The sequence below is a fragment of the Dipteris shenzhenensis genome, chromosome 4 (assembly GCF_047967505.1).
Source record: "Dipteris shenzhenensis isolate YYH24624 ecotype China chromosome 4, Dip_SZ_1.0, whole genome shotgun sequence".
In the NCBI taxonomy this organism is placed as follows: Eukaryota; Viridiplantae; Streptophyta; class Polypodiopsida; order Gleicheniales; family Dipteridaceae; genus Dipteris; species Dipteris shenzhenensis.
In genome coordinates this window covers 24,592,953-24,617,324 of record NC_141599.1, presented here as the reverse complement: position 1 = coordinate 24,617,324, position 24,372 = coordinate 24,592,953, and positions in this window count along the sequence as shown.

The following is a 24,372-nucleotide window of genomic DNA, read 5'->3' as shown; positions in this document are numbered from 1 at the left end:
GAAGCTAAGCCACGTCATGTGGCTTCAAGTACAAAAAATAAGGAAGCTAAGCCACGTCATGTGGCTTCAAGTACAAAAAATAAGAGGAGTGTATATACAAGAGGCACGAAGCCAAGCCAATGGCTTTAAGTACAAAAAAGAGTAGCTAGCACTACTTCTACGACTAATCTATGTTCTCCAAGTCCTCGCTCCCTTTCACGCTCCCTTCTGCACCTCCTTTCTCGTCTTCCTCATCGTCTTGTGCACGGGCCTGTAAACAAGGGACGACATATATCAATGTATGAAAAATTAAATCTTTACTTATAATTTTGGCATTATTTAATTACTTTCAAATACCTCGGGGGCCGCTCCAGTAGCTTGGGTATACTGCTCCTCAGTAATCAACCCGTCATCATAGAAGTGCCTCCATGTATCTCCTCTGCGATGGTGACGGTGGTAGGCTGTCTCCACAGGAGTAGGGTATCTGCCTACGATCTCAAGCTGCAAGACGACACAATTTGCAGAGGGATTAGTACAAAGAAACAACCTCCTAATAAACTACATAAGCAATATAATTTGAGATCGATACTTACAAATTGGGCCTCCCATGATTCAACACCCCCTGCTCCAAAATGCACGCTTCCATATTCCTCCATCTGGATCCTTCGTGCCTCCACGTGCTACAGACTGGGGTCCTCCCTCGCTGACTTCATTGCTTTCTTCCACCCACGCTTGTGAGCGGTGTGGGGTGGGCCCCTTGGTCGTTGACCTCCATCAAGCCTGGTAAGCTCCGCTAGTGCCTGCCTCTTAAGCGAAGATCTTTTATTGCCAAGTATCGTAACAATCTTTGACTTGGCCCATTTATCTGTGAACTGGCGATTGAGGGGGTTAGGATACCTAGAGCGAACAGTAGCGAGGGTCTCATTAGCCAACCTCTTTGGCTGGTCTTTGAAGTGGATAAAGCAATCTCTATAATTGTTAGCAATTACAGAGCGCATGAAGGCCATGATGTCCTTCCCCCGCGCATCCATCAAGATGCCTCCTGTCTGAGTGATGTCATAGAATATCGTACCATCACTCGGAGGTACGTCTAAATCATCTGAATCATCATCGTCCCCACTGCCACCCCTCCCAAAGCACTGTGCCATGCATCCCCCACTGCTCTCCCTACTACTACACCTGCTACCGTGTCGTGTCGAGCTCGTACGCTGGCCACTCGTAGCTGAAGACTGCCACGGGAATGCACTGACCACTCGTAGCTAGAGAACCAAGTCTCGACTACACAGGAGTACGTCGACGGCTCTGCGAGACAGAAGGACCTCCTGACGGCATGGGGGAAGGGGCATAAGACAGCATGGTAGAAGGGGCATAACATGGCATGGGGGAAGGGGCATAAGACGGCTATGCTGACTCTGCTGGGGTGATCTCAGCAGGTGTGGAGTGGTTTGGAGTCTGTAGTGCCGACTCCTGGGGAGTGTTTAGAGTACCCGTCATATACCCGTATGTTCATTTGCAAAATGACTATGACTAGAATGTCCACCACGATGATTTTCTCTACCTCAGAAATTCCCTCGATCACTACTGGATTTTAGACTGCCTTGGTCGTACTGCTTCTTGTGGCAATCTCTTTCATAGTGGCCAAACTTGTGACAATAGTTGCACTAAATGTTTGACACGTTGATGGATGCATTCCCTCGTCCTTGAAATCTTCCTCGATTGGAATAATTTCCTCTTTGCTAATTTTAATGTTGATGAGGATGATGCTGATGTTGATATTGATGCTGACTTTGATTTTGTTGCTGATGATGACCACTTCTTTGATATGATCTACCTCTTCCTCTACTTCTGTCTGAAGCTGAGAATGCCTAATCATTAGAATGACCTTTACGTGCTTGAATTGCCCGAGTCCTGAGTTCTTCACCAAGTAGGACTGTGACTGAAGTTCTTCCACTGTCGGAATTTGCCGTTGGATGGCAATACTCTGGACTAGATTCTCGTATCCCTCTTCTAGTCCATACAGGATGACTTGAACCATTTTTGCAGGGTTCATAGTCTCTCCTACTACTACAAGTTTATTGTTGTAGTCTTTTATGTGGAGTACATAAGCATGACCGGTTTCACTATTGTTGCAAAAACTCTAGTTGATTTGGTTTCTCAGGGTGAGAATCCTGGATGTGTTCTTGGACTCATAGAGAGCTGTGAACATATCCCATGCTTCTTTCGATGTCTTGACTGTATTGAGTTGTCCTAGCATGACATCTTGCACATTCTGCTTGATCAGATGATAGGCATACTTGTCTTTATTATCCCATTTTTCCTGAGCTTGGTCAATGGCAGGATCTGCTTCTGGTGTGAAAACTGTTTGTGTAGTTCTAGATCCGGTTGCTGGTACTGTGACAACAGATGGAGTAGAGCTACTTGTGGCTGGATCAGCCAATGGTCTAGGTGTAGACCCATCGACATACTCCTATTTGTCCTGAAGTACAAGAATGGTCTCCATTCGGTATTTCCATGTACCATAATTGGAGTTGTCTAACTTAGCAGATGCCTCAAGATTGAGGTTGCTACTCATAGACATGGTGCAAGAAGTAGATCAGAGGCACTTTTTCTCCCATCTTGGACCATGGCCTCTAGAAACTGGAAGCCAGAATGGATTCTCCTTTTTTAGGGATTCAAAAACATGGAAGGATGACATGTGTCCTTGTCCCCACAAGGTCCCCACCTCTTAAACACATGAAATGATGCCATGTGTCCTCTTCCTCCTAAACCCATCCCTAGTTCTTTTTTTGTTAGCACATGGTGGGATAGGAATAGGATAGAAATATGCATGGGACCACTTGGGACCACCTTTTCCCATTCCCATCCTATTTCTTCCCATGTGCTAAGCCCCTTAGAGTAAGTGTCCAATGTGTTTTTTCCTACCCTATTAACTATGCTCAGAACACTTACACTCAAACTGCCCTGGGCCTGAGGCCACTCACCCACAACACACACACCCACCATCTACCCACCCACCAAGGCAACGTGTTTTTCACTAAGCGTGCCCACGCTCACTTGTGTGTCTTTGTTTGAAACAACCCCTCGAGGAGGAAAGGGTAAAGAGACATCTTGCAACCCAACGATCGGCTTTTGCAATACCCTGGGCTCTTGCAATCGGACGATCCATCTAATTTTGCTGATTTGGAGTTGTATTTGTGAATTATTTGAAGGTTGACAGCTTTTGGAGTGTAGACTACTTTCAACTTTCATTGATGTTTCTCGCTTGTGCATTGCGGCATAATTCCGAACCGGCCCTGTGGTCGAAAGCCGTAGATCTTGACCCTTGGGAGCTGCTATGTGAACCTTCTATTTGTGCGTGAAACAAAACAGGCAACCTTCACCGACTCCGAATCGGGAGGTGTGGTCGCTAATCGGTAAAAAAATTTAAGCAACATCTTGCGATGCTGCATCAGTCGGTCACAATATTTCATATAAAATGATTCTGATCGTCTCAGTCTCCTTCAGCTAGGTAGATATGTCTTCAAGAGGTTTAGTTGTAGGCTGGGCTATCGTTTCATTCTTCTTACTTGTGCTCACTTTATTCTTCTACTCCCAACCGTGGCGCTTTTTATATTTTACAGCGGTATTGATCGTAGCATTCATCTCATATATTCTCCTCTTCTTCTTCGATAAGTGGCGCAGTTCTCGACTACTTAATGATCTGCCGCCTTCACCGGTTTCGATCAGCCATCCGTCCATTACTTCTCCTCTCTCGACTTCGTCATCCAATGCTCTCCCTGGCAGTCCATCATCTGCTGCCTCTCGTACTGCACGCCACACAGAATTAGATATAGCAACCATAGAGGCAGCGCTGCCGTCCAGCCCATATGCTTGCGACCCACCTCCGCACTATAGCATTTTTCTGGGATCGGATTGTGCAATCTGTTTGAGCGTTTTCGACGAGGGCCAGCCCGTAAGAGTGCTGCCGGCCTGTAATCATGGCTTTCATCCTGCCTGTATTGATCCTTGGCTGCTTACCAATGCATCCTGCCCATCGTGCCGAGAAAAGGTAGACACAAACTGTGCAAAAGCTGACCCGAAGGCAAGGAACTGTGGACAACTTGTTTGTTAAAGTTTGCAGACAATGCAGATAATAGGGCCACGTCAGCGACCAAGTTTGGACGTCACTGGACAATGCATGAACTGTAGGCATGAATCCCAAAGACTGCGCGATTGATAAATTTAATGCCGACAGAGACACCTGCAAGGGTTTTAGCGAATGACGTTGTAATGAATCGGACCAGAAGGACGTCCATACGACGAAACAAGTTAAACTACAATAATCAAGCTGCTAAAATGCTCCTGAAATCACACTGCAGCGATATTACCGAAGATCTGCCTGTGTACCTCCGGTTGACAAGAGTCCAGTTTTCCTCTTCTCTTATGGTTGAGTTCGGAAGTCGTCCCCTTTGTTCCTCATTTATCGTCCAAAGCTTTCCATGCATCACAATGCTAATCCTGTATCAAGCTAGCCCAATTTTCGGTTTGAAAGTGCAAGCTCCACATAACTCCATTTCTTTTTGTGATACAAATTCGCATCTCCGCTTTTTACTATGCAAAGTCCAACGCGCATGAGGCAAATAAATTTGACAATTTTTGCAGAATCTCATGTAGAGAAATCCTATATACTTGTAGATGTTTCACAATCGTTGTTGCTACTAAAAGTACTTACTACTCCACTCCAATAGCAAAAATGAGTTGGAATCTTATGAATTGTTCATAATTATTGCTCTTATTTGCTCCAAGATTGCATGTTGGGACATTGAGAAGCAAGGGGAACAAGAAAACAAGTGGCTTGTATTGATTGAACTCATAGTGGGAGCTCCCTCCGAGGGTGATGACAAAGGGCCTATTTTGCCTAGTGGGGAAGAAGTTGTATAGCAAAAGTTTGCCTAGTTTGGCTCCCATATAATTGTCCTTATTGAAGTAAATTAGATCCGAACAATACTCTCTTATAGAAAGTGCACAAAGTTAGGGATGATGTACATTGGTATGATTGTCCTTATTGAACTAAATTAGATCCGAACAATACTCTCTTATAGACAATGCACAAAGTTGGGGATGATGTACATTGGTGTGACAAACATCCATTTTTTAAAGGAATTTTCTCACTAAGAAGAAAAGCCTACTTTTTACACATGATTTCCCTTGTTTTATAAGGGAGAATTAACCACCTGGGAGATTTTCCCCATGCGTAATATTTAATGTTTACATGTGGTTAATTTTGTTACCATATGGGAATTACTTCTATCGCATTCAAGTGTTTTCTCACATGGAATGTTGATTTTTCCCATATGTAAAAATGTTTGATATTCCAATAAGGGAGATTTTTTGCATGGTTGATTATAATATCCCATGTGGCAAAATCGATTTGGAATATTACAATTTAAAATGGGAAGCTTTTCATTTCCCATATGGGACCTTGCTTCCCGCTTGCATGTTCAAATGTGGGAGAAATGTTGGATATTCCCGTGCTAAGGTACATCTTAGTTCCCACATTTTGACATGGTTAATCAACTTATCCCACATGAGAATGTTGCGTTTTCCCATCTGTAAAAATGTTTGATATTTCCATAAGGGATATTTTTTGCATGTTCAATTAAAATTTCCCTCAAATTTCCGATGTGGTAAAATCGATATAGAACAAGTGGGAAGCTTCTCGTTTCCCATATGGAGACTTGTTTCCCATTTGTATGAATGTGGGGAAAATGTTTCATATTCCCGAGGGAAAATTTTTAATTAATTCCAAAAGGAAACTTGCATGAATGTGGAAAAATGTTTGACATTCCCATGAGGAAAAACTTTTAAACATTTTAGCTCCTACAATTCAACATGGTTAATCAACCTATCCCACATGAGAAAATTGATTTTGAGTGGTGTTAAAGATTTTTCCATAATGTGAGAATTCTATACAAGAAATTTCTATTTTTCCATATGGCAAGTTTATGTTTATATTTACAAATGAGACATTAAAAGTGCAATGTGTAAATAAACAAAAGCAAAATGTAAGGATAGACTAACAAAAGCAACTATGAACTCGCATTAAGATGAACCAAGAAGACCAACGTGACTTAACAATCCGCAATGTAGAACATAGTATAGTAAGAGAGCTGGACATCGCTTGTAAGAATACAAGTCATAAATTGCAAGTTCAAGCAAATAAAAGCCAAGGAGTGAAGGAAACTGCTGAATACTAAGCTTGCAAAAAATTAGATTTCCCCATGAGGAATTCTTTGTGCAGTCCATGTGTATGTGTAGGCTAATAATAAGCACATCTCATTTGGATATACACTAGTGGATTGACCCATGGCAAAGCCATAGGAAGGGTTGTGTGGTAGCTAAGGAAATCATAACAGTTCCAAGTCATCATATTTTGTTGATTGACACCACCATCAAGACTACATCTTCCTGAGAACCTCAACGAGTTGCCCTAGATTTAAAGTGCTCGAACACTGCCAAATGCAACCATCTTGTTGCAATGAAACCATGGCCTATAGGCCTGCATACATATTTCACAGTGTCACATGCAGTACACATTCTCTAGATCTAAAATAAAATACTGATTGGCATCTCATATCCCCTGCTCCACATCACCATGAACTCCACAAGCATCAAGCAAACAATGTCATGCCAATGCAAGTTTTTGTTGGGACATTATGTTGATGAAGCCCTCAGTCTCATCCACACATCCAAGATGACCAAGAAGATCTATCATGCACACAAAATGCTCAGCGTTGTGCATCAAGCCATGGTCTTTTGTGATTGAAATAAAAAACTACATGCCATCATTAACCAATCCTAAAAAGTTGCATGTAATCAGAATGCAAACAAAAATGGTGTCATCTAGCTTGATGCCTTCATGCTACATCCAACTACAAAGATCTAAGGCCTCCTTGCATGGCCATTTTGTGCAAATTCTACCATCATTGTAGTCAAAGTAGCTGTATCACGATAAGGGAGTGTTCTAAACACATGTTCTGCATGCATCCACACTTGCCATAAAGAATCATAAGGGCAGTCACCATAACAACATTTTATCTATATACATTCTCCAAAATGGCAGCATGTAGGGATTTGAGAGGGATTTAAAATGGAAATTTTAAATTGGTGATTTAAATCATTTAAAATATTCTTTTTGGGATCCTGGAGAGATTTAAATCGGTCCATCAATGATTTTTAATACCGACTGCAGCAGGTCTAGACACCATGTGGTAACATGGAGAAGATATCAAACGGTATTTTTGTTTACTGTGTGGTATGTTATATACCATGTGGTATGTTTAAATTACCATGTAGGATTACACTAAATAATGCACAATATTATGAATTTACTATGCGGTATAATTGATTATATAATACTACGTGCCCACAATAGTAGAGTTTGCATTCCTGAGATTCTAGGACTACTTGGAGTCTTGATGAAAAGGATAAACAAAGTTTCCAAGAAAATTTGAAAGGATTTTTAATCCTTTTAAAAAGTATCCAGTGTGGGTGGTGGGGTCGCTTAGGCTAGCTGATATCTAGGATGAAATTTTGATAAATGCAAAGCTCTTAGTTTACAATTTATCATTTGAAAATATTGTTTTTATAAAGACAAGTATTTTCTTTAAAATAGAGTGGTAGCAAATTTGAAGTTAGTTTCGTGAAAATATGAAAAAAAAAATATTTTTAAAAAATTAGTGAAAAAGTAAATGTTTCTAGAAGTCATAAATTATCTAGATTTTAGTAGTAATAAACTTAGAGTAAAACAATCATATGTCTACTAGTCATAAACTATATAGTTTCTAAAAAGAATAAAACAAGAATATGTTTTTTAGAAAAAGTATCTATGTGCCAATGGGGGGCCTACATATGCCGACCCATAACTACTCGCATATGGATACAAAATATCTATGTCACATGTGCCAGTGGGGGCTTTGTGTATGCTGACCCATAAGTACTCACATATGGTTTCAAAACATACATTACTCTTTGTGCCAGTTGGGAGGTTCACTGGTGCCAACCTGTAACAACTCACGCATGTATGTAAAATACTATATAATATATTATACTTTATAGTTATTACTAGTAAGATATAAATAATTGACTTTGATTGATTATGGCTCGCTTTTGCGAGCTGATAATAACCCATTGAAATTCTAGTCGGTTGTGTAGCCCACAACCTGCAAATTACATGCTAGAGATCGCTATGGAGCATACTTGTTTAGTTACTAGTAATACACAATTCGTGTCATAATATAAAATTTTAATGAAATTTGTTTAAAAATATAGATTATTTTTAAAAAGGATTGATGATATGTGTAGATGGTAGCAATTGTACCATTTTAACCTAGCTAGGTGTCATTTACTCCGCATATCTGAATTACAAAGAATGAGGATAAGTACACATGTAACTATCGCTGACTGCTATACTGACATTTGCGTACATAGCATAATGTCGTGGACAATTATAGTGCAGATAGATGGTTAATTGAGAGAGAGCAAGACATGGGAAAAGGTAACTTGTCATCCCATTCCTATTTCAATAGGTATATTATGGCATTTATAATAATCCAATTATTTTGGGAGGGGGAAAGGCAATTGGATGGTTTCTCTCTCTCTTGGTCTAGCGCACTTACATGAAATGGATTTAGGAAAATGTCACTTGTTAGGAAAATATCAAGAAAAGCATAGCTACTTGAAAGGTCTTGCAATGATAATACAGATTAATGACATGAGAATTTTTATCTCTTTTACATGGACATCAATCATGGTGGAGAGAGAGGATGGGGTAGGTCAACAACAAATCTTGAACGAGGCCCATGGATGAGGGCAAAATCCTACAAAACCGCAAGATTTTGTTAGAATGTTAGATTGTCAGAAGTGGATGTGCAATGTTTGCAACCAAGTGTTCATAGGATCTACCTTAATGATGAGAAAACATTTTGATGGGTGAAGAACAAAAAAAAAAGAAGAGATGTGAGGGACCAGGTGTCAAATTTGCTAATGCCATCCTATGAGGCATTGCCCGTGTAAAAAGTAGTATCTCACGTGAACAGCCTAGAGTTGTAGATGAGTGATAGTGGAACATGTATAACTATGCCAATGTAATGTGACAATGATTTGGAGCATGGGATTTGCAAATCAAATGTTGATTTCATACATGCCCTGTCTTATAATATGTGGAAAGGTCTATGATGTATTAACACTTGTTATGTTGAATCAAATGCCATTTTACAGATACTTCAGACTATGTATACTGTGTCAAATTACTTTCAAATCTTTGAAATATTTGTGTCATTATAGTTGGAAGTAGTGATTGTCTGTAAGAGAACTATCACATGGATGTAAGTATTGCTAGCTACTACACTAGTATGTGTAAAATACCAACACTCATATGCCAAGCATGATGTTGTGAATGATCATAGTGCAAATAGATGCTTGCACGAGAGAGAGTGGGGCATGAGAAAAGGAAACCCTTGCACGAGAGAGAGTGGGGCATGAGAAAAGGAAACCTGCCATCCCATACCTATTTCCATGGGTATATTACCACATCTATAATCATCCAATTATGTCAGGAAGGGGCGAGTATAATTGGATGGTTGCTCTTTCTTAATGTCTAGTGCACTTACATAATGTTGTCTGAATAATGCTAAGTGTGTAGAGATATGGTGCCATGGGCACATTAATTAGAGGTTAATTAGGTATGGTATAGGAAAGAATTAAAGTAGCCACCCTAGGATGTGGACTACATGATGTGGAGATGTGGATCAAGGATATCCACAAGGAGAGATGTGGATAAGAGGATCCCACACGTGTTGACTATTCAAAGGGCACTCTCTATATAAGAGGCCTATCATGTATTGTTGAATACACATTGCAAGAGAAGAAATGCACATTCACTCAAGATTCTGTTTATGTGTCCAAGCTAATCTAACTTGGAACCTAATTGACTTGAGGTAATTGTCAGGAACATTCTCTTCATCATGTTTACACAGGTTCCATCCACCTTAGAGCACTCCATAGATCCTGAGGTATGCATGTTTTGTCATGGTATCAGAGCTCCCTTGCCTTCCATTGAGGCATTATGATCTGAGAGTGAGATGGAGATCGATCGAGAGAAAGAGAGATAGTTTCAGATTATTCCGCAAAAGAGAGTATCTTCTTCTTCATTTCTTGAGAGTTGTGAGAATGAGAGAAAGGGCCCAGGAGATTTTGATTGATATGTTCTTTAAACTTTAGTTCCTTTTGGTTTTGTGTAGAGAGCACTTCGAAGAGAAATTCCTAAACTCTGCAAGCTTCAAGTTTGACACAACAACACAAAGCAACTATAGACGTGCTTGATAGACGTGCAAAACAGCAGGCGTGTCTATAGGCGTTTCTTGAATAGAGAAATTATGAGCGCATCTAATAGTGTGTCTAACAAGTAATCTATTTGTGCATGTATTGACACGTCTATTAGCGCATCTACACTGAGAAAGTACGAGCCCGTCTATTACTACATCTGTCAAAGCATCTATTTGCACGTGTATTAGTGCATCTACACTGAGAATTAGACATGTATTTAGATGCAAAACAGAGAATACAGAAAGTGAGATTTTGGTGTACATCATTGCTTTCCAAACATTGCCCATGATTACCAAAGCACATAATTTTAACAAAAACATCAATGCTTTTTTGCAAGCCCACATATACAAGAATTAAGTGAGATGAGGAGAATGAGACAATATGTAAAATAGTTTTTCCAATATCAATGATGGGCTACGGTTCAATGTCATCCTCAATGAGATCAACCCTTACCAAACTATCTACTTCAAAATCCAAACAAGTGTTTAGATCTACAAATACATTTAACCCACTACTACTTGTGCTACTCATGTGCTCATCGAAATCAGCATCACCAATGGTAGGCTCGTCCTCACGGGTAATGTCCTCAATATCTGTATCTCCTATCTCATGATCATCCTCCTCTCATGTATCATGATCATCATCACCTCCATGGCCATGATCATCCTCCATATGCTCCATATTAGTAAATGTACTATACATCACTTTGGAATGTGACATCATAGGTATGACATGCCACCATTTATTATTATCCACCATTGGTTGATAGACAACCTTATTCAAACAAAAATACAATCATGTTATTTTCCTTGCATCGAAGTTATCAAATATTTAAAAGCGAGTATTTTTATATGTGTGCACAGTATCTATTCACATTGTTGCGGTAGTACTAGTGTGTCCTTCCTACTTTGCCAAAACTTTGTGGAGTTGATAGTTACAAAGCCACTTGCATGGTGTTTGATTGTTGCATTAGGGCCTCTTTCCACCACGTCCTTAAACCACTTTACATCCAACACATACACAAAGAAGTGTCAAAAGTCAAGCTTAATAATATCTTGGATTATGCCACAATAATCATCCATGGCTCCATTGGCTCCCTCAAAGCTGGCAATGACTCCGCAATCTTATGTGTTTCTCTTATCATCAATCCGTTGTGTTCGAAAATGCTTGCCCTCACACCATATAGCATTGAACATAGTGCACTACACCAAGAAAAAATTCAATTAAATAAGCAATCTAGATTATTGAAAGCTCCTAACTTATGCATAACATTCTATGTACCGACCTTGCTCATGCAACCCCTAGCATACCTCTTCCATGAGCCTTCTCTCCCTCTTATAGATATTCTCTTATGTAGACTCTTGAGTCCATCTCTCTCTAGTTTATTCTCTCTCCATGAGTAGTCTTGGAGCTTCCGCTCCCTCTTGTATGTATGAAACCTCTTCTTCTCCCTTGCATTTATAGTGTTGGATTATCACTCTATTGGTAATGAAGGTCACTTCAGGTTCTCTCTCTTGAGTGTCTCTTCCCTTTTCTTTCTTTCAAAGCCTTAAAAGTTCTTTCTATTCGGCTGCTCACTGTGCACACATGGTCCATCTGTTTCCTAAGCCACCATACAAACTTCTTTCCCTCTTCTAGGAAAAATCTATTAGGGGTGGATTGTTGATGAAGGTGGAGTCTTGAGGGAGCATCCTGCTCAGGCGAAATGAGCATGGGTGGAGGGCAATTTTCATGACACTTTGACCCCCTCTTAGTATTTTGCTCATAACTTTCTACTCGATAGTCTAAATTAATGAAATGTATATCATGAGAAGCTCTCTTTAAGACGCATGTCCATATCAAATCTTGAATCAGATACTGCTGCAAAAAGTTATGAGTCTCTATGTCTGATAGTCTGTTTTCATGACAGTTTTTACCCCCATCAAGTAAATTGTCCATAACTTTTTGGCCGCTTCTCTATTTCTTGTGAAACATATATGAGCACGAAGCTCTTTTGCATGTCTTTAGGTGCTTAGGTCTAGAATTGGATACTACTGCAAAATGTTATGAGTCTCTGTGTTTAACAATCTATTTTCATGATAGATTTTACCCCCTTCCAATAAACTGTCCATATCTCTTCAACCGTCTGTCTGTTTTCAATGAAACTTATATTAATGCGAAGCCCATATTAAGGTTGATCTCTTGTGTACTTGAATATCTGATATCATGTCTCTACTGAAAGTTATAGGCGTCTGTGTCTAATGATAGTTTGTAGAGTGTTTTGAGCTAAGTGTAAAGGTGTCTATGAAGGAGGTGCAATGTTTCCTCGGAATCTACCCATCCGACCTAATCAGCCCCTTCAAACTCCTCGATATATATTAGTTCATGTCATGTTGAGCTGCAAGATCTTCTTTCAACAACGTATCGCTCTTCTCTTTGGCACAGACTGGCTCACTGAGATAATGGCATCTACTGATCCTTTCCTTCTCCCTATGCTTGATTACAACATCACTTAGGATGTTACCATCTTCATTCTCATTTGAGGGAGGAAAGTATGGTGTGGTATCTTGGCATAAAAGCTTCTTTCTAAAGTACCATTCCCAATGATAAATATCTTTGTCAGTCAGTTCAGAAGTAGCAGGAAGTAAAGAGGTGCGTGAAGTTTAAAATTGATATTTTTAATTTGGCATTGGTATTGTTTTTCTCTATGTTTGATAAGAGTTTGAGTGTCAAGTGATAGCCTAGTGGCTCTCACTTATTTCTATTTTCTATGATATTGTATGGGATGGAGAGGATGAGTGGAATGGCTCATTGTAAATACCATAGGTATGAATTATAAATACCTTGGTATGGTGTGAGAGTTATTTGTGTATGGGATATTATGGAGTTTTTTAAAAAATAAAAAGAGTGAGTCATATAAAGAGGTGGGCTCATGTCCATGCGTTCCAATAATATAAGAGAGGCCACATGCCAAGCGTGTGGAAGGCATGTGGAGGAGTGTGAAGTCAAGAGAAATCCTTCTAGAATTCCTATGTGGAATAAGGAGGATGTGGACATGTGGAAAAGAGAGGGTCCCTATGGGCTCAATGTGAGGAGACTCTTGACTTTCTCAATATTTTAAAAGTCTTAAGCATCTTGTGATGGGACACATGGCAAGAGTAGCCAAAAAGGACATGGATGGTGACATACGTGCTTATGTGATTGATGGGAAAAAGAATCTACAGGCAGCAAGTGTAAATGGGTGAAGGAGGGTAACAAAATCTCTATAAAAGGAGCCCTCCTCTCCCTTGTTCATCAATCTCTTCCACCATTAGGCCTCATGTTGCTGTAGCTCTAGTCTCCCCAAGCCTCTTCCATGAGCCTTCTCTCCCTCTTGTAGATATTCTCTTATGTAGACTCTTAAGTCCATCTCTCTCTAGTTTATTCTCTCTCTATGAGTAGTGTTAGAGCTTCCGCTCCCTCTTGTATGTATGAAGCCTCTTCTTCTCCCTTGTGTTTGTAGTGTTGGAGTGGATTCTCACTCTATTAGTAATGAAGGTCACTTCAGGTTCTCTCTCTCTTGAGTGTCTCTTCCCTTTCTTTCTTTCAAAGCTTTAAAAGTTCTTTCTATTTGGCTGCTCACTATGCACACATGGTCCATCTGTTTCCTGAGCCACCATGCAAACTTCTTCCCCTCTTCTAGGAAAAATCTATGAGGGGTAGATCGTTGATAAAGGTGGAGCCTTGAGGGAGCATCCTGCTCAGGCGAAATTAGCATGGGTGGAGGGTAGTTTTCATGATAGTTTGACCCCCTGTTAGTATTTGGCTCATAACTTTCTATTAGATAGTCCGATTTTAATGAAATTTATATCAGTGCGAAGCTCTCTTTAAGACGCATGTTTATAAGTAATCAGATCTTGAATCAGATACTGTTGCAAAAAGTTATGAGTCTCTGTGTTTGATAGTCTATTTTCATTATAGTTTTTACCCTCGTTTAGTAAACTGTCCATAACTTGTTGGCCGCTTCTCTGTTTCTTATAAAACATACATCAACCGAAGCTCTCTTTAAGGCGCATGTCTCTAGGTAATTAGATCTTGAATGAGATACTACTGCAAAATGTTGAGTCTCTGTGTCTGACAGTCTATTTTCATGATGGTTTTTTCCCCTTCCAGTAAACTGTCCATATCTTTTCAACCGTCTGTCTGTTTTCAATGAAACATGTATCAATCACAAAGCTCTCTTTAAGACGCATGTCTCTAGGTGCTTAGATCTTGAATCAGCTACTGCTGCAAAATGTTATGAGTCTCTATGTCTGATAGTTTGTTTTCATGATAATTTTTACCCCCTTCCAGTAAACTGTCCATATCTCTTCAACCGTCTGTCTGTTTTCAATGAAACTTATATCAGTGCAAAGCCATATTAAGGAGCATCTCTTTGTGTGCTTGAATCTTTGATATCATGTCTATTGAAAGTTATAGGCCTCTGTGTCTAATAATAATTTGTAGAGTGTTTTGAGCTAAGTATACAGGTGTCTATAAAGGAGGTGCAATGTTTCCTTGGAATCTACCCATCCGGCCTAATCAGCCCCTTCAAACTCAATATATATATCAGTTCATGTCATGTGAGCCGCAAGATCTTATTTCAACAACGTATCTCTCTTCTCTTTGTTGGCACAGACCGGCTCGCTGAGATTATGGCCTCTGTTAATCCTTTCCTTCTCCCTATGCTTGATTACAACATCACTCGGGATGTTACCATCTTCATTCTCATCTAAGGGAAGAAAGTATGGTGTGGTATCTTGGCATAAAAGCTTCTTTCTAATGTCCCACTCTCAATGATAAATATCTTTGTCAGTCAGTTCAAAATCAGCAGGAAGTGAAGAGGTGCGTGAAGTTTATTACCCCCAACTTCATGTCACATCTTTTGGTGGAGTTGGGGGTAATAAACTTCATGTACCTCTTCACTTCTTACTGCTTTCAAACTAACTAACAGATATTTATTAGTGAGAATGGGACATTAGAAAGAAGCTTTTATGCCAAGATACCACACCATACTTTCCTCCCTCAGATGAGAATGAAGATGGTAACATCCCAAGTGATGTTGTAATCAAGCATAGGGAGAAGGAAAGGATCAGCAGAGGCCATAATCTCAGCAAGCCGGTCTACACCAAAGAGAAGAATGATACGTTGTTGAAAGAAGATCTTGTGGCTCAACATGACATGAACTGATATATATCGAGGAGTTTGAAGGGGCTGACTAGGTTGGATGGGTAGATTCAAAGGAAACATTGTAGCTCCTTCATAGACACCTTTACACTTAGCTCAAAACACTCTACAAACTGTCATTAGACACAGACGCCTATAACTTTCAGTAGAGACATGATATCAGAGATTGAAGCACACAAAGAGATGTGCCTTAATATGGGCTTCATGCTGATTTAAGTTTCATTGAAAACAGACGGATAGCTGAATAGTTATGGATAGTTTACTAGAAGGGGGGAAAACTGTCATGAAAATAGACTGTCAGACACAGAGACTCATAACATTTCACAGCAGTATCTGATTCAATATCGAAGAACTAACGACATGCCTTGAAAGAGAGCTTCGCGCTGATATATGTGTCATAAGAAATAGAAAAGCGGCCAAAAAGTTATGGATAGTTTACTAGATGGGGGTAAAAATTATCATAAAAACAGACTGTCAGACACAGAGACTCATAGCCTTTTGCAAAAGTATTTGATTCAAGATAAGATTTGATCACAAACATGCATCTTAAAGAGTGCTTCGTGTTGATATAAATTTCATTAAAATCAGACTACCGAGCAGAAAGTTATGAGCAAAATACTAATGGGGGGTCAAACTATCATGAAAACTGCCCTCCACCCATGCTAATTTTGCCTGAGCAAGATGCTCCCTCAAGACTCCACCTTCATCAACGATCCACCCCTCATAGATTTTGCTAGAAGAGGGGAAGAATTTTACATGGTGGCTCAGGAAACAGATGGACCATGTGTGCATAGTGAGCAGCCGAATAGAAAGAACTTTTAAGGCTTTGAAAGAAAGAAAGGAAAGAGACACTCAAGAGAGAGAGAACCTGAAGTGACCTTCATTACCAATAGAGTGAGAATCCACTCCAACACTACAAACACAAGGGAGAAGAAGAGGCTTCATACATACAAGAGGGAGCGGAAGCTCTAACACTACTCATAGAGAGAGATGGACTTAAGAGTCTACATAAGAGAATATCTACAAGGAGTCTACAAGAGGGAGAGAAGGCTCATGGAAGAGGCTTGGGGAGACTAGAGCTACAGCAACATGAGGCCTAATGGTGGAAGAGATTAATGAACAAAGGAGAGGAGGGCTCCTTTTATAGAGATTTTGTTACCCTCCTTCACCCATTTACACTTGCTGCCTGTAGATTCTTTTCCCCATCAATCACATAAGCACGTATGTTACCATCCATGTCCTTTTTGGCTACTCTTACCATGTTTCCCATTACAAGATGCTCAAGACTCTTAAAATATTGAGAAAGTCAAGAGTCTCCCCACATGGAGCCCATAGGGACACTCTCTTTTTCACATGTCCACATCCTCCTTATTCCACATAGGAATTCTAGAAGGATTCCTCTTGACTTCACACTCCTCCACATGCCTTCCACACTCTTAGCATGTGGCCTCTCTTATATTATTGGAACACATGGACATGAGCCCACCTCTTTATATGACTCACTCTTCCTATTTTTTAAAAAACTCCATAATATCCCATACACAAATAACTCTCACCCCATACTAAGGTATTTATAATTCATACCTATGGTATTTACAATGAGCCATTCCACTCATCCTCTCCATCCCATACAATATCATAGAAAATAGAAATAAGTGAGCCGCTAGGCTATCACTTGATACTCAAACTCTTATCAAACATAGAGAAAAATAATACCAATGTCAAATTAAAAATATCAATTTTTGGCATCATATCTTTCCCCCCCAACAGATCCTCTCTAGTACAAAGAGGGTCTGTTGGCCTCAAGGTGGTTGAGCATAGAAGAATTTAAGGTGATACTCATTGGTGCATCCAGGTATCACCATGCCATCAACATCCTCAAGATGATAGGTTCCATTTGTGAACTTCTTTTTGACTCGATATGTTCCCTCCCATCGACCAATAAACCTTTTGTCTAGCTGCTTTTGCAGATGGCTATCAAATCTCATTACCAAATCTCCTTCTACAATATCTTTCTTCTTGCGTAATTTGGTGTCAAAACAGGCCTTGCGTCTTTTTTGAGAAGATTCCAAGTTTTGTAAGGCCTGTAATTTGCATTCATCCAAGGCTTCTAGCTGTACCAAGCATTGAGCATAAGCATCCTCCTATTCTTCTATTCTTACAATCACCCCATTGGAAAGAAACTCCTTTTCTTATCAACAAGTTCATGGGATGCACTATCTCTGTGAAATCATCACAAAAGCCTTGATAGTACTTGCTCTTTCTTAGAATTCTACGAACACCAATGACATTCTCAGGACTTGACAATGCCATGATTGCTTGAACCTTGTCAGTATCCATTTGTAGGCCTTCTTCAGACAAATATGCTCCAACAAGATGACTTTTGTTTGAGCCAAATGACACTTGCTAGGATTTAGACACCCTTTTGCTTCATCAATCCTAGCTAAGGCCATCTTTAACTTCTCCATGTGATCTATGTGCCAAGAATAAATGCAAAAATCATCCAAAAACACCCTTATGAACTTTCCCAAGCAAGGCTCCAGGACATGACTCATGAACCTTTGAAATGTAGCTAGTGTGTTGGTCAACCCAAAAGGCATCACTTTGTAAGCAAAAACTTCCCAAGGTGTGACAAATGATGTTTTCTTTTGATCTTCCTCCTGAATAAGAATTTGAAAGTACCCAGAATATCCATCACATACATAATACATCTCATGCCCTGCTACTTGGTCTAGTATTTCATCTTGGAATGGCAAAGGAAAATGATCCCTCTTAGTGCATGCATTCAAAGGATGAAAGTCCACACAAATTCACCACTTATTTCCTTTCTTTGGTGTGACAACTATAGGAGATATCCATTCTAAATCATCAATAGGAAAGATGAATCCCACCTCAAGTAGTTCTCTTACCTCTTTCTTTAGTGCCTTAGCTTGGATCACACCCAATCGCCTTAAGCATTGCACAACTGGCTTGCTTTTTGGCTTCAACTCAATCTTGTGTTCCACAAGAGAGACTGGTCAAACCTGTGAATAGCTTGTTGCAAAGAGACGTGGAAAATCATCTAAAATATCCAAGTATTGGAGCTTCTCACTACTTGATAGAGAATCACCAAGAAGCTCTTCATTGCATTGGCGTCATTTAGTGTGCTTCACATCCTCCACATGAAGTGTCTCTACAGGATCTTCTTGCACCACCACCTTGTTCCTTCCTGACTCATCCCCATCAGCACCAAGACAAAGACCAAAGGCCACTCCTTCCACCTCACCCTCTGAGTTGGACTCCTCGGAGTAAAAATTGATGCCTATGCTCAATGCTTGGTACAGCTAGAAGCCTTGGATGAATTCAGATTACACGCCTTACAAAACTTGGAATATTCTCAAAAAGGCGCAAGGTCTGTTTTGACACCAAATTACGCAAGAAGAAAGATATTGCAGAAGGAGATTTGATAGCCGTCTGGACAAGCAGCTCTACAAAAAATTTATTGGTTGATGGGAGGGACCATATCGAGTCAAAAAGAAGTTCACGAATGGAACCTATTAGCTTATGAGGATATTGATGGCATGGTGATACCCGGATGCACCAATGAGTATCACCTTAAATTCTTCTATGCTCGACCACCTTGAGGGCCAGTAGACCCTCTCTGTACTAGAGAGGATCTGCTGGGGGGGGAAAGATGTGACGCCAAAATTTGATATTTTTAATTTGGCATTGGTATTGTTTTTCTCTATGTTTGATAAGAGTTTGAGTATCAAGTGATAGCCTAGCAGCTCTCACTTATTTCTATTTTCTATGATATTGTATGGGATGGAGAGGATGAGTGGAATCGCTCATTGTAAATACCATAGGTATGAATTATAAATACCTTGGTATGGGGTGAGAGTTATTTGTGTATGGGATATTATGGAGTTTTTAGAAAATAGGAAGAGTGAGTCATATAAAGAGGTGGGCTCATGTCCATGTGTTCCAATAATATAAGAGAGGCCACATGCCAAGCGTGTGGAAGGCATCTGGAGGAGTGTGAAGTCAAGAGGAATCCTTCTAGAACTCCTAGGTGGAATAAGGAGAATGTGGACATGTGGAAGAGAGAGGGTCACTATCGGCTCCATGTGAGGAGACTCTTGACTTTCTCAATATTTTAAGAGTCTTGAGCATCTTGTGATGGGACACATGGCAAGAGTAGCCAAAAAGGACATGGATGGTGACATACGTGCTTATGGAGGCAGTCGATAGAGCGAGCGAGGAAAAGCGAGTGGGCCCAAAAAAGCGAGCGAGCTTTTCCACAATTTCCTTATTGAGGTACTCAACATAGCTTTGTGGAAACCACGATTTGGGAAGATTCTCGAAAATAAAACGTATGTTACTATGTGTAACTATACCAATATTGCGAATTATAGTCTACCTTAACTTCCAATTGGAGCCATACTCACATTATGCAACAATAGTATGTGGGTTTGAAAGAAACCGAATTTCCACTCCAAAGCGGATTCCATTACTAATACAACAATTCTTTTACATTTGAAATGGGTCTTATTATCAAAGTCCTTCAATAATCAAAGAACACTTGAGATATCATCACCTCCTAATACAAAACCATTATTACTATTTGTAGAACACTTGAGATATCATCACCTCTTAATACAAGACCATTCTTACTATTTGTAAAACACTTGAGATATCATCACTCCTTCCCTTCAGCCACTAAGAGGTACCTTATACTTTTGTAGAACACTTGAACCATTCTTACTATTTGTAGAACACTTGAGATATCATCACCTTTTAATACAAAACCATTCTTACGGTTTGTATAACACTTGAGATATCATCACCTCTTAATATAAGACCATTCTTAGTATTTGTAGATCACTTTAGATATCATCATCTCTTAATACAAGACCATTCTTACTATTTGAGAGATTAATGGATTAAAGGTTTGAAGCTCATAGGAGACGAAGGAAGAGAAAGTCAGTTTCAACATGAGGACAATAAAACTAATTGGAATATTTTGACTTATGTATTATACCTTTTTGAAGACTATGAATTTAAGTCAATTTCAACATCAGGATGATAAAAATAATTAGAATATTTTGACTTATGTATTATATATTTTTGAAGACTATGAATTTTAATGAGGAGAGGCATGCACACTACTTAGTAAATACACTAGTACTACTACTAGCCTACAACTATTAAGCCTAGTAGCACCAGTGTGATTTTGAGCCTTGTATTAGCCTTTTGATAATTTTCTTTCATCGTTAGTGCAATAGAAATTATTCCTTCTATCAGAAGAATCTTGCTAAATTTATTCAAAGTGATGATTTTGTAGTCTACAGCCACTATCCTTTGACTCTCAAAAATATATTAAATGTGAGCACCCATTTATCTTGTTTGATCAACCCTAGACTATGCTGTGATAGGACATTACTAGAACAAAAAAAATATGAATTGATATGGTGATGTTCGGTGTGAAATAACCAAATTAAGGATTTAATAAGAAAGAAAACAATCAGAATCAATAGGCTATTCAATGGCTCAAATCTGCACAGAAATTATAATGTGCCTCCCAACTCTTATGCATTCCAGCTCCTCATGTTTGACAAGAATGCTAACAATAATGAAATCACATTATCTTTAGTTTCAAAGTAAGCAAAGCACCAAAAATAAATGCAAACGTATTGGATGAGGAATAAATAGGTATAGATATAGATAGACCTATATATATGTATTCATAGATATAATGATGATTAAAGTTGGACAGTCGTAATAATATTATCTGTACTATCATTGGGATTAGGACTACTATTGGTAATATTGTATGTAGTAGTAGGAGAACTACCATTAAGGAACACTAAAATAAAATTACTACATTAAGGAACACTAAAATAAAACTACTAATGGTGGTGATAAAACTACCACTAGTAGTTTGGTAATTACCCCTAACATCTACAACAAATATTTGATGGGTAGCTAGTATTAGGTCAAAAGGCCCCAATTGTGCTATAATAATGGACCAAAAAAGGGAGTGCTATAGCATCACCTAAGGGTCACTTTTTATCCATGAAAGAAACAAGTCGGTGCAACCTAGGTCATACAGATCTAGGTCATGTGGAGTGGTTCGCGTCTCTTTCCTTGATAAAAAAGTTACACTACCTTTGATAGTAACTACAAAGATTGCTGCCATAATGCTGTAGAGTAGCCCCTAGGTTGCATCATCATCCTTTTTTGCTTTTGAGCCATTAAGTTTGATCCACTAATTTTATGTAGAATTATTCTACTATATGTTCACGTGTCCTTAATAGGATCTTGATATAATCCCTTCCATTGTAAGTACTTTTACTTTAAGTTTCACATATCCTTAACAAACCACTAGGCTTCAACACAAATTCATTCTTATGTTTCAAGCCTCAAACTCAAACACCCTTGTAAAAGGGATAATGTAGTAAAGCTACATTCAATCCATCAAATCTTTTGAATAATAGTTCTATTGAAAATTCATGTATTATCAATAGGATTTCATCCATTATATGTTCATTTGTCTTTAATAGTATGTCTAAAACTTCATGTATCTTCAATATTATTTCTCTCATGTGTTCCAATATCTTCAAAAGGATACCTTTATTTATGTCCAAACTTGAGCATTGATTTGTATTTATCAAACACAATTTCACTCCACCTATTCTTTAGAATGAAATTTTTTCGCCAAAAGTGGGCCAAATGCAAGGTCTTTCCACATATTCTTAAGAATGAAAATTTTGGTCTTACGTTGGCGAGTCTATGGAATGAGGGTAAGGCCAAAGTCTCTGGTACGGTGCATTAGGTCTTGATTAATTCTTCTTTAGGCTTGAATATTTAATGCATTAACTTCACAACTATTATTTATGCTTGAACTTGTAATGTATTAATTTCATGACTTAGGATTTATGAAGTTATATCTAACATGTCCCAAATTTAATGGAAATTAATATCCTACATAACACAACAAAGTATCATCATATCCCTTCCCAAATCAATGCTACCTAGCAACTTTCCTGGCATTTTCACTGCCTTGCAGTTAAGTTAGCTATGATGAAGAATGTTGCCTGCCTTTGGAACCTCTTAGAGTTACTGTTAGCATGATCTAATTTCATGTATCCCAAAACTTGAGACTTGGAGACTCCCATATCACACCAGCGGTAGCTATCTTGTCCATTCTCAATGCTAGTAAGAGCTAGGCCCCATAGACCGGTAAAAGAAGTCTTTTTGGAGGTTCAATTTTTTCCCTCCGTCTTCTATAGGCCCCATGATGAAATAGGATATATTCATCACCCTACATTTAATGCAAGAATTGACAACTTTTTTGGACCTGACTATGTAGTTTACATCCCAAAATTGGTGCTAAAATTGCAGACTGGGAAATTCCCATATCACACCAACGGTAGCTATCTTGTCCACTCTCAACACTAGTAAGAGCCAGTCCCCAAAGACCGGTAAAAGAAGTCTTTTTGGAGGTTCAATTTTTTGCCTCCGTCTTCTCCGGCCCCATGACGGAATAGGATATATTCACCACCCTACATTTAATGCAAGAATTGACAACTTTTTTTGGATATGACTATGCAGCTTACATCCCAAAATTGGTGCTAAAATTGCATATTGGGCATCTCCATTTGCCGGGGGGTGTCCCTAGCGACCCCTTGGACTTGCTCTATTTGTCTAGTTGTGTCTCTCCACAAAAATCGGAGTGGGGCCTATTTTCCCCATTTAGTAAAACTATATGCATCAATATGTATGTATGTATGCATGCATGCATGCATCCATGTATGTATGTACACACACACACACATATGTATGTATGTATGTATGTATGTATGTGTACTAAAACTACTAAAACTATATGCATCAAATAATGTTGTTGATCAATTTTTGGCATACCCCACCAAAATCAAGACCCCCATTGCAAAGAAAGGTAAGGAACACAAGTGCTTGTTCTTATGCTCATGAGACAACAAAATGCATGACATAGGCAACCAATGGGGTCTTACTTTTGATGTTTGTATGTATGTATGTATATATATGTGTATATACATACATACATACATACATACATATATATATGTGTGTGTGTGTGTGTGTGTGTGTGTGTGTGTGTGTGTGTGTGTGTGTGTGTGTGTATGTATGTATGTATGTATGTATGTATGTATGTGTGTGTGTGTGTGTGTGTATGTATGTATGTATGTATGTATGTATGTATATATATATATGTATATGTATATGTTGATGCATATATGTATATATTGATGTATATATTGATGCATACAATTTTGATATATGGAGAAAATGGACATGAAAACCATCTAAATTAATTCTTGTCATTCGATTTGATATATGACATGATCCTATTTGGATTTGTAAGTCCAAAGATATGGGGTCCTACTTTTAGGGCCTGAATGCCTAAAATAGGCAGCGCGTTAATGCGCTACCTATTTCATGCATTTAGGCCTCAAAAGTAGGACCCCATTGGTGTTGCCAATGGGGTCCTACTTTTGAGGCCTAAATGCATGAAATAGGTAGCGCATTAACGCGCTGCCTATTTTAGGCATTCAGGCCCTAAAAGTAGTACCCCGTATCTTTGGACTTGCATATCCAAATGGGGTCATGTCATATATCAAATCGAACGGCAAGATCCAATTTAGATGGTTTTCATGTCCATTTTCTCCATCAACAAAAACTATATCCATCAAATAATGTTGTTGATCAATTTTTGGCATACCCCCCCAAAATCAAGACCCCCATTGCAAAGAAAGGTCAAGAACACAAGTGCTTGTTCTTATGCTCATGAGACAACAAAATGCATGACATGGGAAACCAATG